Genomic DNA, 21,556 nt, shown 5'->3' with positions numbered 1-21,556 from the left:
GCCGTGTTAAGAACTCGACACTCAAGTTTTCCAAGTTTTATTTAAAATTTGATAAATCATAGTAACATAGTAGATGACGGCAGATAAAGACCCGAATGGTCCATCCAGTCTGCCCAACCTGATTCAATTTTTTTATTTTTATTTTTTTCTTCTTAGCTATTTCTGGGCAAGAATCCAAAGCTTTACCCGGTACTGTGCTTGGGTTCCAACTGCCGAAATCTCTGTTAAGACTTACTCCAGCCCATCTACACCCTCTCAGCCACTGAAGCCTCCCCAGCCCATCCTCCACCAAACGGCCATACACAGACACAGACCGAATCAAATCGCTTAATCACACTTCAAAGTGATGAGCGATGATACAACATTAAGGGGGACCAGATAACGGACGTACCAGGACTTATTGTACCGAAAAGGAGAGGAGGGAAGAAAAGACAATATTAGAAAGGAAAGAAGACGAAGAGGGGAAAACCCAAAGAGACGACCTCACGGGACGTGTCGAAGTGGAAGATGATATTTTCTTTCTCAAGGGACCTTCGGCCACAAGAGGGCACCCGCTCAAACTCAGGGGCGGAAAATTTCATGGCGACACCAGAAAGTATTTCTTCACAGAGAGAGTGGTTGATCATTGGAACAAGCTTCCAGTGCAGGTGATCGAGGTAGACAGCGTGCCAGACTTTAAGAATAAATGGGATACCCATGTGGGATCCCTACGAGGGTCAAGATAAGGAAATTGGGTCATTAGGGCATAGACAGGGGGTGGGTAAGCAGAGTGGGCAGACTTGATGGGCTGTAGCCCTTTTCTGCCGTCATCTTCTATGTTTCTATGACCTGGGGCTAAATAAATGTGATCCATATATTGCTTTCTTTTATTGTGTTTTGTACCTTTTGTTGCTGGTTTTATCTTATGATTATGTTTCTTTCTTTTGTAATCCACTTAGGTCTTAGGCCCCCTTTAATCAAGCATTAGGGGCTTTTTTTGCCGGCTGCTGCAGTAAAATCTCTGATTCTCATAGGAATTCTATGAGCATTGGAGCTTTTACCACACAGCCTGCTGATAAAAAACCCTAAAGCAGCTTGAGAAAAGGGGGCCTAAGTTTAGTGAGCATCCCTACTTAAGGCTGGAATTTCAAGCTTCAATTGGAGATAAGAACATAATAATTTCTGCTGCTGGGTCAGACCAGTGGTCCATCGTGCCCAGCAGTCCGCTCACGCGGCGGCCCTTAGGTCAAAGACCAGTGCTCTCAAACAAGAACTCAGAAAACTCGAAAGAATATGGCAAAAAACCAACAAAGAGGAAGACAAAATCAAAAATCAATTGGAAACAAAAAATGAAAAACTACAAAAACCTGATCAAAGTAGAGCGTTATAACTGTTATGCTCAGAAAATAGGAGCAGCCAATACAAACAGTAAAGAACTATTCAAACTAGTGAACAAAATAATAGACACCACACAGATCCTACAGAATCAAAATGATCAGATCCCAACGGTCAACACCCGTCTCAGATCATGCAAGTTGCAGTACCAGAATTTAAAAGGGACCTATTCAACTGGGCAACACACTCTCTTAAAAGTGGAACTTACCTGGAAAATATGGGGCACATCCTAATCACACCCATCCCCAAAGACCAGAAGACCTGACTCACATTGACGTCCTACTACAGACCCATAGCGAGCACCCCCTTCTTCACCAAAATGCTGGAAGGGCTGGTCAACCTGGAACTAGTAAACCACTTAGATAAGTTCAATCTCCTAAACGACCACCAATCAGGATTCAGAAAAGGATTCAGCACCGAGACAGTCCTAGGCTCTCTCCTTAATCATCTATACGACCTTTTCAGTCAAGGTACCAGCGCCCTGATCCTACAGCTAGACTTTAGCAGCGCTTTCGACCTGGTGGACCACGAAATAATGCTTAGGTGCCTAGACGAAATGGGTCTATCAGGAAGAGTGTGGACCTGGTTCCAAGGATTCCTAACCAAACGATACTATCAAGTGGTCCATGAAGGAAATTACTCTAAATCCTGGAAAAGCCCTTCGGGAGTCCCTCAAGGTTCCCCCCTATCTCCCACCTTGTTCAATATATACATCTCCTCCCTAGGTCACCTATTACAAAAGTTAAACCTAACTTACTATATATACGCAGACGACATCTCTATACTAATTCCAACAACAAACGTGACCGCAGCTAACTCAAAACATATCTCCTCCATCATAACCGAAATAGAACAATGAACTATAAATTTAAAACTGAAACTTAACTCAGAAAAGATGAAAATTTTCCTGGCAAGCCCAAATGAAAAAATCACTACAACCACAATACATGTAAATGGCCACGACCACCCAATACTAAAAACTATAAAAATACTGGGAGTCACCCTGGATACCCACTTGACCTTGACCGATCACATAAACTCAGTGACAAAAAAATGCTTCTTCAACCTTTGGAAACTGAAAACCATAAAAAAATACTTCGACCCTCTATCCTTCAGAATATTGGTACAGTCATTGATTCTATCCACCCTGGACTACTGTAACATTATTTACTTGGGGATACCTTAAAAAAACGTGAGAAAATTGAGAATAGTTCAAAACACGGCCGTCTGCCTAATATTCAGACTAAAGAAAAGCGATCATATTAGCCCCTTCTACAAACTGTTGCACTGGTTACCAATTGAAGTACGAATTCAATTCAAATTCTCCTGCCTTTGCTACAAACTAATCTGGGGAATGGCCCCCAACTACCTACTACCTCACTTTGAATTCTACTCCTCCACCAGGTCTACCAGAAACCGCAACCTCTTTACTTACCCGAAAATCACAGGCTGCAGATATCGAACCTTTCTAGATAGAACATTCAAGTTCCAAGCCGGTAGACAGCAAACTTGGCTAGGCTACTTCACTGATGTCGCTAGACAGACATACAGTGTCTTTCGGAAAGAATTAAAAACCACCTTGTTCAAGAAATTCATACCCTAGCCAGACTTTTCCCCACACAATTAGAGCCACCTCACCACACCCGAATTCCTTCTTCACCATAATAGGAACCCGTTATTCTTTGTCTGCCATAACGTCCTCCCCACAATCGTTACCCAACTTCCCGCTGGTGCCCGATCACGTTAATGTAATATGGAAACAAGTAAATTCTTCAACAACCTATGTATATTTTCTTCTAATCCATCTTGCACCTTGTAATTCTCTGACCGCGCAGTGTTCTCTTATCTACATGCGCTCTGCAATTCGCTGATTGTATAGTGTTACTTATTGTGAACCTTGTAATTCACTGACCCTGTAACTCACCTTGTACTTTCATTGACCGTTCAATGTTCTCTTATCTACCTATACCCTGTAATTCGCTGTTTGTATAGCTTTTCTTCATTGTGAACCACCTTGAAGTCGCAAGATTATGGCGGTATATAAAAATAAAGTTATTATTATTATTATTATTAAATGAGTCCAGCCTCACCTGCGTACGTTCCAGTTTAGCAGGAACTTGTCCAACTTTGTCTTGAATCCCTGGAGGGTGTTTTCCCCTATAACAGACTCCGGAAGAGGGTTCCAGTTCTCTACCACTCTCTGGGTGAAGAAGAACTTCCTTATATTTGTACGGAATCTATCCCCTTTCAACTTTAGAGATGCTGGACAAGGGACTAAGAAAGGAAAAGGGAGGTGGTGGTCACTAGAAGGGGGGCTAGAGAATAGAAGGGGAGATACTGGACATGGATGTATCTAGGAAGAGAAAGATGCAGGAGGGTGAGGGGCTAGAGAAAGAGATGCTGGACATAGAGGACAAAGAAAGGGAAGGGGAGATACTGGAAAAGGTGGGCCTTCCTAGGGAAAGGAAGGCAAAATGGAAGGCTGCTACTCTTTGGGGTTTTGCCAGATCCTTGTGACTTGGATTAGCCTCCGTGAAGACGGGATACTGGGCTAGATGGACTATTGATCTGACCCAGTAAGGCTAGAGAACAGGAGATGGTGGACATGGATCAATAAGAAGTGAAGTGAAGAGGACATGCTGAACTCCAGGAGTAGGGAAGAGGAGATGAACTCTGCTAGTGTAGAGAAGGGAAAATGCTGTACTGTGAAGGGCGTGGGAGAGGAGAAGATACTGGACACGAGCATGAGGGGGACGTAGAGAGAAGGGGGAGTTCCAAGCTAGGAAAAAAAAGAGATGAGGAATGGGAGGGCTAGAGATTGAAAGCTGTAGATAAATGAGGGAGGTAGTGAGGAGGAATGAAATTTGAGTTACTAGAGTAGCAGAGAAAGAAATGAATGGCATCTGAAAGTGAAAGATCACAAAACTCGACAATCCTGCTTCCCCACCTACTTAATGTTACCTGCCCACTTGTTTACTCCAGGAGAACCTATTCGTTATCTCTTCATCAGGACAGATTACCTAGGACTACTCCAGGAATATTATTTGCTCAATACTAGACCCAACCTCCAAATGAACTTCCTGAGACCTCTAAGCATTTCTCTTCCCAAACACCTTACTATCATACCCAAATTGGGGTGATCATCTTGTAGAGCTGCACAGCTTTCTAGCCCTCTCTTTCATATCAAATTTTGTAGTTCCTCTCTTCCCCCTTCAACCTTTCTCCTTTGGCTTCTTTTCTTTCTAGACACTGATATACCACATTGATGCCATATGAATTTGTGGTATATCAAGCTGAATAAAACTTGAACAAAACAGACCACAGATCCATCATGTCCAGTATCCTGTTTCCAGCAGTCCAAAGTACCTGACAAAATCCCAAAGAGCAAAACATTGTATGTTGCTTATCCTAGGAATAAGTAGTAGATTTCCCCAAGTCCACCTTAATAATGGCTTATGGACTTTTAGGAAATTATCCAAACCTTTATTAAACCCTACTAAGCTAACTGCATTCACCAAATTCCAGAGTTTAATTACACATGAGTGAAGAAATATTTCCTTCTGCTTGTTTTCAATCTACTACTTAGTAGGTTCATTGCATGTCCCCTAGTCCTAGTATTTTTGGAAAGTGTGAACAAGCGATTCACATCTACCCTTTCTACTCCACTCATTATTTTATAGACCTCTATCATATCTCACCTGACTTGTCTCTTCTCCAGGTAGAAGAGTCCTAGCCACTTTAGCCTTTCCTCATAGAGAAGTCATCCTATCCCTTTGATCATTTTCATCGCCCTTCTCTATACCTTTTCTAATTCCACTATATATTTTTTGAGATATGGTAACCAGAATTGCACATAGTATTCAAGGTGCAGCCACACCATGGAACGATACAAAAGCATCATTTTTGTTTTCCAGTCCTTTCCTGATAATTCCTACCATTCTATTCTTTCTTAGCCGCTGCCGCATTCTGAGCTAAGGACTTCGACGTATCTTCAACAATGACACTTAGATCCTGTTCCTGGGCAGTGACTCCTAACCCAGAACCCAGCATCACAAAGCTATAGTTTGGGCTCCTCTTTCCCACATGCATCACTTTGCGCTTGGCTCACATTAAACGTCATATGCCAGTTTGACTCCCAGTCTTCCAGTCTCCCAAGGTCCTTTTGCAATTTAACAACTTTGAACAACTTTGTTTCATCTGGAAATTTAATTATCATTAGTTATTTCTTTATCTAGATCATTGATAAATATGTTAAAAAGCAGCAGTCCCAGCACAGACCCCTGGGGAACCCCACTCTTTACCCTTCTCCATTGAGAATATTAACCATTTCAACCCAACTAGTTCTTAATCCATAATAGGACGTTACCTCCTATTCCATGACTTTCTAATTTCATGAAAGTCCAAATACACAACATCAACCACATGTTCATTCACCCCTTCGAAGAAATGTGGCAGACTGCTGAGGCCAGATTTCCCTGGACTAAATCTATGTTAGTTTTGTCTCATTAATCCATGCTTATGTATATGCTCTTTCATTTTCTTCTTTAGAATAGTCTCTACCATTTTGCCCTGCAACTAGAATTAAGAGAAGATAAAGAAAGCATAAAAAGAGACTGGGAATTAGATGCCCCCCCCCCCCCCCCAGTAAATTGCTGAACAACAAAGGTATAAAGAAGAATGTTATTTTAAATTTAATTTAGGGCTCCTTTTATCAAGCCGCGCTAGCCGCTACTGCCTCCTCTTGAGCAGGCGGTAGTTTTTAGGCCAGCGCATGAAGAAAATTCACGCGCATTAACCCCGCTAGTGCGTCTTGATAAAAGGAGCCCTTAGTGTATTATTCAGTTTGATAATCATCTTATGTCTCCACAATGGAAAATCAGAGTACAATTAAAACTTTAGACAGCATCCTCTACAATAAAACCCTAAGTGCACATGCGCACTTAGGAGGCCATGATCCCTGCCACCGTGATGTGTGCTTCCTTGGCTGCATTCCATTTGCGGCACGTGCGCCGGCTTGTGGCGCGTGCAGTAGATTGAGCAGTGGTTGACTCCGAGGTGTCCAATGCTGGTAAGAAGTGGAGGGGGAAGAGGGAAAGGGGGCTGCTTTGGGGGGAGGGGTGTGCTGGGGGCTGCCCAGGCTAGCAGATGCTGGACAGGGGGAGCAGGGAAAGGAGAAAAGGTACTACTGGACAGGGGGAGCAGGGAAGGGCTGCTGCTGGACAGTGAGCAGGCAACGGGTGGTGGTGGACAGCCGAGGAAAGAGAGAGACAGAAAGAAAGAAAGACAGTCACACACATGTATTCTAGCACCCGTTAATGTAACGGGCTTAAAGACTAGTATACCATAATAGTACAAAACATTCCCCTCAATCCACCTCCTTCCAAAACACACACAAAACAAGCGGCAAAGAATTCCACAATCCAGGACTTTGATACATAGAGGCCACCCTACATGTATCCTCCAATCTTATCATTTGCAAGGGGGAAACCTCAAATAATTCATCTGAAAGGAATGCAATGGCCACCCAGTCCTTTTATTCTGTGAACCGCCTAGAACTTTTTGGGTGTTGGCGGTATATGGTCTCAAATAAATAGGGGTGATGGGAGGGGAAAAGTAAACATATCAATTTAAACTATCCACTAAGACAAAATGATGCCAATGTCTAGAACAGAAGACAAAACCAGTCACAGTATTGTCTACCACCAGCCTACGTAACTGAAGGTGCAGTTCCGTTATGGAAAATTACAATAAGGTTGCAACAATCCTAACATATGTGCTATGAAGAAAAGATCCTGAAAGGGTATGTGAGATGATGTGACCACCTAAGTCACCTGGACGTGGACATCAAGTAACCAAGAGTATCTGACCTCTGATGAACCCTTACCACTGTATCTGGAAACAACAGGCTGCATTTCCTCTGGGATACCACTTTTAGCCATTTTGAACTTGACCTGTTTGATCTTTCATTCTGTAATGGATGTGAGTCTTACTCTGTGTTCACCAATATATTCTATTAGCCTGGAGTTTCTATGGAAGGATCTGTAGTAATCAGGCTTGTTCAGCTTTCCAGGTAGATTTAATGATGTTCTACACCAGTGGTTCCCAACCCTGTCCTGGAGGACCACCAGGCCAGTTGGGTTTTTAGGATAGCCCTCATGAATATGCATGGGGCAGATTTGCATGCCTGTCACCTCCATTATATGCAAATCTCTATCATGCATATTCATGAGAGCTATCCCAAAAACCCAACTGGCCTGGTGGTTCTCCAGGACAGGGTTGGGAACCACTGTTCTACACCAGTGATTCCCAACCCTGTCCTGGAGGAACACCAGGCCAATCGGGTTTTCAGGCTAGCCCTAATGAATATGCATGAGAGAGATTTGCATATGATGGAAGTGATAGGCATGCAAATTTGCTTCATGCATATTCATTAGGGCTAGCCTGAAAACCCAATTGGCCTGGTGTTCCTCCAGGACAGGGTTGGGAACCACTGTTCTACACCACATTGCTTCTTTTTGGTCTTTAGGCTCCTTGTGGTCTTGAGTGGCATTTGCAGGATTTTGTATTACTTTTTAATATGTCTGGTACTAAAGAGGGTTTAAGTTGCTGTTACTGAGATGAAACAAGAATCAGGATTTTTTTCTTTTTTGTAAGGTGAGTTCTTCAGGGTCCATTAGTCTGACCCAGTAAGGCTGTTCTTATGTTTTAATGTTCTGCTCAAACCCATCATTGGGTGAGGAGAACTTTTGTAGATACAGAATATATATGAGGGTAAATCAAGAAGTAAAGGCAAAATATATGTGTTTATGAGCAACTTGAAAAACTGAAGGTGGACAAAGCGATGGGACCAGACGGGATCCATCCCAGGATACTAAGGGAACTCAGAGAGGTTCTGGCGAGTCCTATTAAAGACTTGTTCAACAAATCTCTGGAGACGGGAGTGATTCCTGGGGATTGGAGGAGAGCGGATGTGGTCCCTATTCATAAAAGTGGTCACAGGGATGAAGCAGGAAACTACAGGCCGGTGAGCCTCACTTCAGTTGTTGGAAAAATAATGGAAGTGTTGCTGAAAGAAAGGATAGTGTATTTCCTTGAATCTAATGGGTTACAGGATCCGAGGCAACATGGCTTTACAAAAGGTAAATCGTGCCAAACGAACCTGATTGAATTTTTTGATTGGGTGACCAGAGAGCTGGATCGAGGACATATGCTAGATGTAATTTATTTGGATTTCAGCAAAGCCTTTGATACAGTTCCTCATAGGAGGCTGTTGAACAAACTTGAAGGGCTAAAGTTAGGACCCAAAGTGGTGAACTGGGTCAGAAACTGGCTGTCGGACAGACGCCAGAGGGTGGTGGTTAATGGAAGTCGCTCGAAGGAAGGAAAGGTGACTAGTGGAGTCCCTCAGGGTTCGGTGCTGGGGCCAATCCTGTTCAATATGTATGTAAGTGACATTGCTGAAGGGTTAGAAGGAAAAGTGTGCCTTTTTGCAGATGATACCAAGATTTGTAACAGAGTAGACACCGAAGAGGGAGTGGAAAATATGAAAAAGGATCTGCAAAAGTTAGAGGAATGGTCTAATGCCTGGCAACTAAAATTCAATGCAAAGAAATGCAGAGTAATGCATTTGGGGATTAATAATAGGAAGGAACCGTATATGCTGGGAGGAGAGAAGCTGATATGCACGGACGGGGAGAGGGACCTCGGGGTGATAGTGTCCGAAGATCTAAAGGCGAAAAAACAGTGTGACAAGGCAGTGGCTGCTGCCAGAAGGATTCTGGGCTGTATAAAGAGAGGCGTAGTCAGTAGAAGAAAGAAGGTGTTGATGCCCCTGTACAGGTCATTGGTGAGGCCCCACTTGGAGTATTGTGTTCAGTTTTGGAGACCGTATCTGGCGAAAGACGTAAGAAGACTTGAGGCGGTCCAGAGGAGGGCGACGAAAATGATAGGAGGCTTGCGCCAGAAGACATATGAGGAGAGACTGGAAGCCCTGAATATGTATACCCTAGAGGAAAGGAGAGACAGGGGAGATATGATTCAGACGTTCAAATACTTAAAGGGTATTAACGTAGAACAAAATCTTTTCCAGAGAAAGGAAAATGGTAAAACCAGAGGACATAATTTGAGGTTGAGGGGTGGTAGATTCAGGGGCAATGTTAGGAAATTCTACTTTACGGAGAGGGTGGTGGATGCCTGGAATGCGCTCCCGAGAGAGGTGGTGGAGAGTAAAACTGTGACTGAGTTCAAAGAAGCGTGGGATGAACACAGAAGATTTAGAATCAGAAAATAATATTAAAGATTGAACTAGGCCAGTTACTGGGCAGACTTGTACGGTCTGTGTCTGTGTATGGCCGTTTGGAGGAGGATGGGCAGGGGAGGGCTTCAATGGCTGGGAGGGTGTAGATGGGCTGGAGTAAGTCTTAACAGAGATTTCGGCAGTTGGAACCCAAGCACAGTACCGGGTAAAGCTTTGGATTCTCGCCCAGAAATAGCTAAGAAGAAAAAAAAAAAAAAAAAAAAAAATTTTTAAATTGAATCAGGTTGGGCAGACTGGATGGACCATTCGGGTCTTTATCTGCCGTCATCTACTATGTTACTATGTATATTGAACAGCTTTAATAGAAGTAACTGTGGCTCCCCTTTCATCAAGATGCTTTAGGGGTTTATCATCAGCCGCTGTGATCAAAGCTCCGACGCTCATAGAATTCCCATGAGAATTGGAGCTTTTACCACAGTGGCTTGATAAAAGGGGGCTTGTGAGCAATTGAACATACTCGTATCACTTTTCCACATAGTCCCCAGGCAAGATGACACATTTGTTGTATCATTCAACTAGCTTCCCAAAGCCAGAGGTGAATCTTTGACCTCACAGCATCTCCTTCAGTGGATTGAAGACATGATCGTCGCTAGGCTGTAAGGAGGATGTGGAAGACGTTCTAACCCAAGTTGTCGCTGCTGCTGGACGAGGACACGTGTTGTCAAAGTGCAGCAAGACTGTTCTGGACATTTCTCTTTTGCTGTGAATTGCAGGTTTAAGTTCATTTCACAGTGATACACAGTCATTTTCACTGTTTGCTCATGCACCAGAATAGGCCCCTTCATGTCCCAAAAGAAGGTCGACATGATTTTCTTGGAGGTGGGCACGACAGCGCATTGTTCTTTGATGGAGCGTCCTTGTTTCTGACCTTGTGGCTGCCAAGCGTTGCACTGTGTGTGGATGAGCTATCCAACAGGCCATGTACGAGTTGATGTGTTGCATTTCGCTAGCTCTGTTTTGGTGTTGCATAGTTTAGCAATTGCCTTTCATTTTTGATTCCCTCGTATAGAGTATCCAGACTCAGGGTCATTATGTTTTATATTAGTATCCTATGCTACAGGACTGTTCTAATTTTTGCTGATTATAAGCTATGATTGCAGAGTTTTAATGCATTAAATGTCATTAAAGCACACTGAGAAGGGGGAAGGGAGAAGGACACATAGCCGAGAGTTCATCTAGAGTGTCGGATAACCTTGGGTTGGCCTTGAACCAAACTTGATTTGAACACTGAGGCTGATATTAGGCGTAATCAAGGATGTCTAACTTTGGGATTCATGCACAACTTCCTTTTTAATTGGCGTGGTAATTGACTGCAACACTGCAACAGTTTTCAGCCAATCCCAAAAAAATATTAAATTCATAATTAAAAGTTCAGCGCCAAACTCTTAGGATGCCAAGACATGCCTAAGACAAGGTGCCCTCTAATGCCTAATGATGCCTATCTGAATAGTAGATGTGGTTGACTTAGGCATCTGAGTTAAATCAGACCATATAAAGCCAAGCCTAATATACTGGCGTCTACCTCTAGGACGTCACTGGGATACTATAAACAGTGTCTAGCGATTGATTGACAACCACACTGAGGAACGCCTACAATGTAGACACAATTTATAGATTCTGTCTCTATGTGACCCCCCCCCCCACACACACACACCCCTCCACCTTACATACTTCGCCACCACAAGTGAGAGCAGCTAGTGGTCCGGGAACAATTTTGGGGATTACAATGATCTACACAACCATCCCAAATGCTTCAAACAACCAACAGGAGCCACTAAGAAATGCAGCTGAGTAAACCTTGGCCTGCATGTATGAGAACTGATTGAAAAGTAACGAGACTGTCTCTGGTTTTCTTTCCAAGAAGTAGAAGTGGCAACGTTGTGCTGCGTCTTGTGAAGCTCATACATTGACCAATTGTCCCTCTAAGGACTGAGTTGATGTGAGCAAAATTTTCCATTACATTACTTTGATGGCATTAACCACACTGTACATTACAAATTAAGAATTACAAATGATTTTTGGTAGAAAGGACTTAAAACATTGTTCAGTTAACTCTCAGAAGCCAACACCTCCTTCTCTATGTCAAGGGTCAAAAATATATGATTCAAATGAGTTCAATGAAAAGATATCATCTGAATTCTATTTACAGTAAAACCTTGGTTTACGAGCATAATTCGTTCCGAAACCAAAACACTCATATATCAAAGCAAATTTCCCCATAAGAAATAATGGAAACTCAGACGATTCGTTCCATGACCCAAAAACTTTAATACAAAATACTACCAAGACCTCGCTCATTTAGAACAGTCACTGCACTCCTGCAGTGTCAGAGAGAGAACCATTGGCTCAGTTGTGATGATGTGACGCGTGTATACTGTATGTACTCGTATTGCAAGACCTCGCTCATTTGGAACAGTCACTACAATCCTGCAGCGTCAGAGAGAGAAGAACCATCGGCTCAGTTGTGATGTATGTATACTGTATGTACTTGTATTGCAAGACATTGCTTGACTATCAAGTTAAAATTTAATAAAATGTTTTGCTTGTCTTACAAAACACTTGCAAACCAAGTTACTTCCAATCCAAGGTTTTACTGTATATTTATTAACCTTTATGATGGGAGGCTGAAATTTAAGAAAATGTTGAAAATGCAATTAATGTCTTCCTGCCCTGTAAATGATTTTATGGGATCTTGTGTTTCCATCTTGTAGGATGAATTTTAATAATGATACTTTTAGTTAATGTCTTTTTGTGTTTGTCTTGTTGAAACATGTTTTGCATTTCTTAAATATTGCCGATGGAGGCAAGAATCCTGTTCAAATTTGCCTGTATTTGTTTGAAATCAATCTTCGGGATGTCTCCTGTCTACCTGGTTTCCCATTTCTTCCTGGATTATTCCAACAAGTCCACACGTAGAGTTCATTTATTTGCAGAGCCCACTAGCAAATCCTGTCGTTTCAAGAGATTTTTTCAGGCAGCCAAAATGAACGACTGGCTCGGTAAAATTATTCTATGTGTTTCATCTAACTACTCCTTCAGAAAATTAGTAAAGATGCAGTTATGTGATAGATTTGTAACCTAAGTTTTTATTGTTTTAGTTCATTTGTTCATTATGTCCTTTTTTGTGATTTGTACAAGTCGCTGACTTCAGTTTCTCTTTTTGTAAAGCGCCTTGAGCTGTCATGGTCTGGCGCTTTTTAAGAATAAAGTTATGCTTTCCTATTATACTTCCCCTTATTCCCAGTCTTTCACTAACTTTGCCTCCTTTCTCTCCCCTTCTATACAGTATTTGCCCCCTATAGCTGCTCTTTCTTTCCCCTCCCATCATTATTGCCCTCCTTTCTGCCTCTGCTCTCCCAAATATCTTTTCATTTCTTTTTCATTTGGGAGAGCAGAGGCAGAAAGGAGGGCAATAATGATGGGAGGGGAAAGAAAGAGCAGCTAGAGGGGGCAAATACTGTATAGAAGGGGAGAGAGCATCTCCCCCCTTTTATACAGCATCTTCCTCCACTCCACACTCTCTCTCCTCTTCCATCAGTATCTCCTTTCTCTGTCTCTTCCTTCCCCTTTCACCTCCCCCTCCCATCATCTCCCTCCTGTCTTTTTATCCAGGCTTTCATCTCCCTCCTTCGATACAGCTTATCCCCCCCCCCCTCCCCTTTGCATTCAACATCTCCCCTCTCTCCTTCCATCAATATTTTCATCCTCTTTGTATTTCTCCCCTAACATAAGTCTGCCCCCTTTCTCCTCCTCACCTATCCAGCATCTCCCTTTTCCATCCATCTTCTGTTCCATCATCTCCCTCTTCTCAGTACCCCAACCCCCAACATCAAGTTTCAAGTTTATTAGGTTTTTATATACCGCCTATCAAGATTATCTAAGTGGTTTTACAATCAGGTACTCAAGCATTTTCCCTTTCTGTCCTGGTGGGCTCACAATCTATTTAGCGTACCTGGGGCTATGGAGGACTGGGTGACTTGCTCAGAGTCACAAGGAGCAGCACGTGGTTTGAACCCACAACCCCAGGATGCTGAGGCTGTAGCTCCATTCACTGCGCCACACACTCTGCCCTCTTGTTCCCCTGTTCAATCTAGAATCTGTCTTCCCACTTCTATGCAAAATCTATGATCTCTCTCCCCCTCACAAACCATTCTCACCAGCTTCTGCCCCCTCTCTCCGTCCACTCCACTTCCACCAGTGTCTATCTCCTCTCTGTCCCACCTCTTTTCCACCAGCATCTGCCTTCTCTCTCCCACCCAACCCACATCTACCAGCCCCTGACTCCTCTCTCTTTCCCAACCCACATCCACCAGCACCTACCACCTCTATCTCCCCCAAACCACATCTATTAGCATCTAATCCACATTGTTTGCCCCTCTCTCTCTCCCAGCCCCACATCCCTAGCATCCCTACTGCTCTGCTGCCTTGCCAAAGCAGCAACAGCAGTGGCAAACTGAAACAAACCTATTGCAGGACCTTCCCATACATATCCACAGTTATCAGTTTTGCCCCGGAAGAAGTGACGGGCAGCTGCGGGTATCTATGGGAAGGTCTCGCAGTTGGTTTGTTTCAGTTTGCCACTGCTGCTGCTGTTTCGGGAAAGATGAAAGAGTGATACTGGAGGGGTGCTGGTCCCTATTCCACCGGCTACGCGGTGGGCTGAACGGCTGCACAGCCTGCTGTTAATAGGTCACAGGTGCACAGCTTAGAAGGAACACTGATGTCGACATTTCTGAACGTTCAATTGGACTGCCGTAGTCTTCATGGATGGGTCACAGCGGAGGAAGAACTTTGTACATTTCATCAAGGCAGATGAGGAAGACGTGTTATGGAAAGCATACCGTGGTGAAACAATTAGCCATGCTGCATTATTTCGGTGGTGGAATTTCATTACCAATTCAATCACACACCTTTGCTATATTCTCACAGACACATTTCCCTCATCTGCCTTGACAAAACATACAAAGTTCTTCCTCTTGCTGTGACCCAACAATGAAGACTACGGCAGTCCAACTGCAGGTTCAGAAACATCGATGTTTGCGCTTCACATTACTTCTTGGAAAGAAAAACAGAGGCAGTCTCATTACTTTTCAAACAGCCCTCATATGTGACCTGTCTCTTTTTCTGCATGCTTTGGACTGCATGTGTGTGACATGTATTTTACTGTATGTGTTGGACTACATACATAAGAACATAAGCATTGCCTCTGCCGGGTCAGACCAGGGGTCCATCGTGCCCAGCAGTACGCTCCCGCCGCGGCCCCCCAGGTCCATGATCTGTAAGTGATCCTTTACCTAAAACATGTATCCCCTATTCATTTAGTGTCCTGTAAGGTTACCCTCTATCTGTATCCTTAAATCCCCTTCACCTTCAGGAAGTCATCCAATCCCTTTTTGAAACCCAATATTGTACTCATGTAATTCAAGTCACTGCATGTTGCGATGTGTGACTTTTTCTGTATGTTTTGGACTGCATGTGTGTGACATGTATTTTATTGTATGTGTTGGACTGCATAAATGTAATTCATGTCACTGCATGTTGCGATGTGTGACTTTTTCTGCATATTTTGGACTGCATGTGTGTGACATGTATTTTATTGTATGTGTTGGACTGCATAAATGTAATTCATGTCACTGCATGCGTTTGGAATGTCTTTTACCGCATGCGTTGCACTGCCTGTGTGTGTCAGGTGTCAAATGCTTCCTCTCTGGCTGCCTTTAGCCCCTTTGGACTGTGGACCGTAGCAGGGGCAGGAAGCATTGAATGCAAGTCCAGCAGGAGCCCAGTACCCTGCGATGCTCTTTCTCTCTGCAGAGCAGCTGCTCATCAATACTGCATGCAGCTGAAGTGTGCTGCCAGGCACAGCCCCCTCCCTGCCTCCCTCCCTCCCTGCCCTCCTCTTCCCTTTAAAGCCGGGGCCGGCACCGTGCGCTCCTTTCCCTGCCGGGAGCTGCAGCCCGTCCAGAGCAGGTAAGCGCTCTTTAACGCGCCCGCGCTAGAGCCCCGAACCCTGAGTCCGGGGGCGCAGCCGGGCTTGGAACGCCACAAGGGGGGGGGGGGCAGGTGCGGGAGCTGCAACGCGTTCTTTGCTCTTTGAGACCTCCTTCTGAGCTTCTCCGGGCTGGGACTGTCTCTCAGGTGCTGCCTCCACCCTAACCGAGGCGAGAGCGCTGCAGTGCCCGACACCCCCGAGGCAGAGGGCAGGGAGGGATCCCGAGGAAGGAATGCAGCTCTGGCAAGGAGCAAAAGGTGCAGTTCAAGTTCCCCCTTTGCAATACTGCAAAGCTCAATGCGGATTTGGGGATCACAGCACTGCAATTCTATGAAGCATTTTCAGGAAAGGGGGGGGGGGTTATTAAATACCTAATTCTCCTATGTGCCAAAATGAGTTTCTATTCTCATTTTGCACGCCAGAACTCTGGATAGACTGGTTGGCTTTTGGAGATTTTGATGATAAACAGCACCACAGCGCTCATTAGAGAGGACTGGAGGTCAAAGCACCCCAAACAGTGTCCGCTTTCATTGGATGTTCTTGGCTTTCCCTTGACATGGAAACTTCTTTTCTCATCTTCCTCTCATTTATTTACAAGGCACCTTGACAGGACCTCCAGTTTGAAAGCTCCCTTTTCTGCTTTCCATTCTTGTATTCCTATCAGAGCCTCTGGTTATCTCAAGATGAGTTACATTTGGGCTTAGAACCCAAGATCACAAGAAGATTTGGGGCACTGTGGAATTCCAGCACCAGTTCACATGAATTATGAGAAATTCTAGGCAATCACTGGTGGTTCATTCCAATTGTTGTTCTATATAACTTCCAGAAAGAGGGGAAAGGCTCCTCCAGCCTATGGGAGGGAGGTTGATTTGGTGCTTGTTTCACCACCTTTAACAAATTGAACAAAGCACTGTACAATTAAAACAAACAAAAAATAGACACCCCCCCCCGACTGACCCTCACCCAGTCCCTCCATATCCCCCCCTCTAAATGAGGCAGGAATGATGTTCACCTGCTGCTGCCTCCAGCACTATCATCCCCCAAATTGCAGCGCCACCCCCTCCTCCCTTCAATTTTGGATAACCCTCTCTTTTCTCTTTAAGCTCCTCCTCTTTTCTTTCCCCCGAGACGCAGATGCCACTTTAGGATCCAAATGGGGAGGGCACTGGGGCAACAGCCCTACCAATATTTAGCCCAACAGAATAACAATTAGAGATCGTAAGGGTAGAGCAGAGTTTTATCTGTTTGGTCCGTTCTGCTGCCTTGCTTGGACTGTTGCCTCTGCATACTTCAGGAGGGGGGGATAGGAAAGAGGCAAAAGACCCTTTTCCTTCCAAAACTCTACCTGGTGTGATCTCTGGGACCTTGTAGCTCCTCCGGTGAGAAAATTCATGGCCATGGATTAAGAAACACTGCTACCTTAGCAAAAATGATCACTTCTTGCTAGGTCACATGCTTATAAGTAAAATCTTAAGAAGCTGGAATTTGGTTTAACTGGAAAAGTGACTGAAAGCTGCTGGGACTGAAATGGTGAGAAGCAGCTCTAAAGAAAGATTGTGCAAAGTTACGCCATATTCCTTCATACTTCTAAACAGAAAATATCGAACAACATTCTGATCAAGATTCCCTAATTCAGAAGGTAAGGAATAAGAGGTTAGCTTTCATAAACTACAAAAGATCGCAGAAAGAGAAAGACAAGTCAAAATATCTGGAAAAGAGGCTGGTCGAATAGTCAAGAAAGGAAAGATACAAATGGAAGAAAAAATAGCTGACACGGTAAAATGAGGAGACAAGACATTTTTTAGATATACTTGTGATAGGAAGAAATTCAAAAGTGGCATTGTGAGACTCAAAGGTGAAGGGGAGGAATATGTAGAAGCTGAATTGCTTAACAAATATTTCTGTTCTGTGTTCACGGCTGAAGCGCCGGGAGCGGGACTGCAGAAGACAAACGTGAATAGGGATGGAAGAATAATAGACCCTGATTGATTTTCAGAGGGTTATGTTTGTGAGGAGCTAGCTAAAATAAAGGTAGACAAAGCGATGGGGCCGGATGGTGCTGAAGAAACAGAGAAGTTCTGGTAGCTCTGCTGACTGACCTTGTCAACGAGTCTCTAGAGTCAGGAGTGCTACTAGATGACTGGAGAAGGGCAGATGTGGTCCCTCTCTACAAAAGTGGAAGTAAGGAATTAAAGGCCGGTAAGTCTGACTTCTGTTGAGTGGAAGGCGACAGAGGTTAGTGATCAATGGAGATCGCTCTGAGGAAAGGGGTGTTATCAGTGGTGTGCCACAAGGTTCTGTTCTTGGGCCTGTTCTTTTCAACATTTTTATAAATGATATTGCTGAACGGTTGTCGGGTAAGATTTGCCTCTCTGTGGATGATATCAAAATCTGCAATAGTGTAGACATGCCAGATAGTGTGAATAACATGAAGAAGCTTGAAAAATGGTCTGAAATTTGGCAGCTAAAACTTAATGCAAAGTCATGCATTTGGGCTTCAAAACAGAGATAATGGTACAGTTTAGGGGGTGAAGACCTTATGTGCATAACGGAAGAGTGGGACTTGGATGTGATGATCTTTAGATGGCCAAACAGGTTAAAAAGCTGTCGGCAAAAACTAGAAGGATGCTAGGTTGCATAGGGAGAGGTATGACCAGTAGGAAAAAGGAGGTATTGACGCCCCTGTATAAGACTCTGGTGAGACCTCATGTAGAATATTGTGTACAATTCTGGAGGCTAAAAAGGATGGAGTCGGTCCAGAGGAAGGCTACTAAAATGGTGTGTGGGGACAGACTTAAAGATCTCAAACTGTAGACTTTGGAGGAAAGGCGGGAGAGGGGAGATTACAATAGAGACGTTTAAATACCTACGTAATATAAATGCGCATGAGTCAAATCTCTTTAATTTGAAAGGAAGCTCTGCAATGAGAGGTGAGAGGCTCCGGAGTAATCTGCAGAAAGGGTGGTAGATGCATGGAACAGTCTCCCAGAAGAGGTGATGGAGACAGAGACTGTCTGAATTCAAAAGGGCCTGGGAAAGAGATAATGGTTACTGCGGATGGGCAGACTAGATGGGCCATTTGGCCTTTATCTGCCGTCATGTTTCTATGTTTCACAGTGGACAATTCAAGTCACAAGTACCTGGCAAAAACTCAAATAGTAGCAACATTCCATACAGAATCTCCAGAGAGTCGTGAAATTCCATGATACTGATCCCAGGGCAAGCGGTGGCTCACCCCCCCCCCCCGTGTCTATCTCAATAGCAGACTATGGACTTTTCCTCCAGGAACCTGTCTACTGTAAACACATCCTCTGGTAACAAGGTTGAGAGTTTAACTCTTCTTTCCTCCTATGTAGTTTCATTGAGTGTCCCCTGGTTTTTATATGTTTTGAAAGGGTAAAAAAATCTATTCACTCCTACCCATTCTACATCACTCAGGATTTTGTAGACCTCACTGAAGAGCCCCACCCACTCTAGTCTTTCTGCTCACTCTTCTCTGAACTTTTTCTATGACAACCAAAACTATGCGCAATACTCAAGCTGAGCTCATGCCAAGGAGCGATGCAGAGGCATAACAATATTCTTGGTCTTATTTGCCATCCCTTTCCTAATAATTCCGCACACTGAGCAGATTTCATTGTAGAGTCTAATGATAGCCAGATCTTCTCCGTGGGTGCTGACTCCTAAGGCACACAATAGCATCTGGTAGTTATGATTTGGGTTATTCTTCCCAATGTGCATCACTTTGCATTTGTCCACATTAAATTTCATCTGCCACTTGGACTCACAGTCTTCTAATTTCCTAAAGTCTGCCTTCAATTTTTCACAGTCCTCATGTGTTTTGACAACTTTGAATAGTTTAGTGTCATCTGCAAATTGTCATTCCAATTTCCAGATCATTTATAAATATGTTAAATAGCACCGGTCCCAGTACAGACCCCTGTGGCACACCACTGTTTACTCTCGTCCATTGAGAAAAATGACCATTTAACCCTACCCTTTGTTTTCTGTCTAATAACCAATTCCTAATCCAGAACAGAACATTGCCCCCTATCTCATGATTTTTAATTTTCTCAGGAATCTCTCATGAGGAATTTTATCAAAAGCTTTCAACCAGCTCACCTTTATCCACGACACCAGACTACAAAACTTTCAGAAAAGAAATAAAAACCCTGCTATTCAAGAAATCCATCGAAACAAACTAACACCGCAGGATGCATTTCAGTCCCCCAAAGCAACCCATTCAACTCTATAACTCTTCTGGAAATGTCCAGATAACCTCTTATGTAATCCGCCTTGAACCGCAAGGTAATGGCGGAATAAAAGTCACTAATGTAATGTTTATTCACACCTTCAAAGAAATCAAGCAAACTGGTGAGGTCAGACCAGTGGCACTGTCTTGGTGGGGGCACCAGCATCTGTCTTCCTCTATGCCTCCTCCCCCGCTCCTTCCCGAGTCTCCCTGCCATGCTTATGCGCTTCCTTCCCTTCCCTTGTACTTCCTTAATTTTCCCGGTGTGAGCAGTATCACAAAATTGCTGCCTGCATTGGTGTTGGTTCTCTTTGATGTCACTTCCAGGTCCCATGCCTAGAAGTGAGGTAAGAGGGAGAACCGACACTACACGGGCAGCAAGTTTGTGATGCTGCTCACACTTGGAAAATGAAAGATGTACGGGGGAAGGGAATAGGGCATGCATGCGGCAGGGGAGATCAGGAGAGAGCAGGGGAGGGGCGCCACTTATCTTCACTTCGCCACTGGGTAAGACCTCTCTTGGCTGAACTGTTGCTGACTCTGTCCCATTAAATCATGTGTGTCCACGTGTTCCATATTTTGCCCAGTACTGAAGTCAGGCTTACCAGTCTGCCATTTCCTGATCACCCCTAGAACCCTTTTAAAAAGTCAGCGTAACATTGGCCACCCTCCAGTCTTCAGTGACTACGGATCACTAACAGCAGATCAGCAATTTCATGTTTGAGTTCTTGAGATGTATGCCATCTGGTCCAGGTGATTTATCACTCTTGTCAATTTGGCTCAGTACGTCTTCCAAGTTCACCAAGATTTATTTCAGTTCCTGTGCATCATCATCCTTGAAAAACATTTCCAGTTTGGGTATTTATTTATGACATTTTTTAATCCACTTAAACTTAAGTGGCTTACAAAAGTACATACATGGGGGTCCTTTTACTAAGGCATGCTAGCCGTTTTAGCGCGCACTAAATATTAGCATGTGCTAAACGCTAACGTGTCCATAGACTATAATTGATGTGTTAGTGTTTAGCGCTCATTAATAGTCATCATGCACTAAAACGGCTAGCACGCCTTAGTAAAAGGACCCACCCGGCATCTATAAAAACCAACAGTCTATATCCATTCATTCCAGCATTATTCCTTCATTAAAAGCTTCTAGAAACCTTTTTACATTTTAGAATATCAGAAAGTGATCTCCAGGGTCCATCTTCTTCTGTAATACCAAAGCAAAGAATTAATTCAGTCTCTCATTTTGATCATCCAATGGATCTCCTCACAGCTCTTTTGCTTCTGATGGACCTGAAAAAGGTTGTTAGTTACTGATGAGTTTTTGCCTCTTTGGCAAGGGTTTTTTTTTTTTTAGCCTTTGTTACCAATGTTTTGCATGTTGCTTCTTATTTTCTTAATTTGGATCCTCTATCCATTCTTTTTTTAATTCTTTATTTATAAATTTTAACAATTTTGACAATCTTAGCAGCCAAAAAGGAAAAAGCTTCTTGTTGAGAAAGATTTATCTATGAAATTATGGGCTCCTTTTCCTAAGCTGCGCTGGCTTTTTTAGCGCACGCTAACCCCGCGCTACATAAAAAATACTAACGCCAGCTCTATGGAGGCGTTAGCCTGT

At 43.6% G+C, this 21,556-nt stretch overlaps 1 protein-coding gene across 1 annotated transcript in view; it reads left to right on the top strand.

The window, feature by feature from the left end:
• The first annotated feature begins 15,530 nt into the window (after positions 1 to 15,530).
• The window catches only part of AIFM3 (apoptosis inducing factor mitochondria associated 3), a 108,385-nt gene continuing 102,359 nt past the window's right edge, over positions 15,531 to 21,556 (top strand). The window contains exon 1 of the transcript XR_004540504.1: positions 15,531 to 15,661. The gene's annotated coding sequence lies outside the window, so the exon portion shown is untranslated. The remainder of the gene's footprint in view (positions 15,662 to 21,556) is intronic.

Source organism: Geotrypetes seraphini, chromosome 8, assembly GCF_902459505.1.
Source record: "Geotrypetes seraphini chromosome 8, aGeoSer1.1, whole genome shotgun sequence".
In the NCBI taxonomy this organism is placed as follows: domain Eukaryota; kingdom Metazoa; phylum Chordata; class Amphibia; order Gymnophiona; family Dermophiidae; genus Geotrypetes; species Geotrypetes seraphini.
Note: the sequence above shows the minus strand (reverse complement) of the source record. Positions and strands in the feature narration are given on the sequence as shown.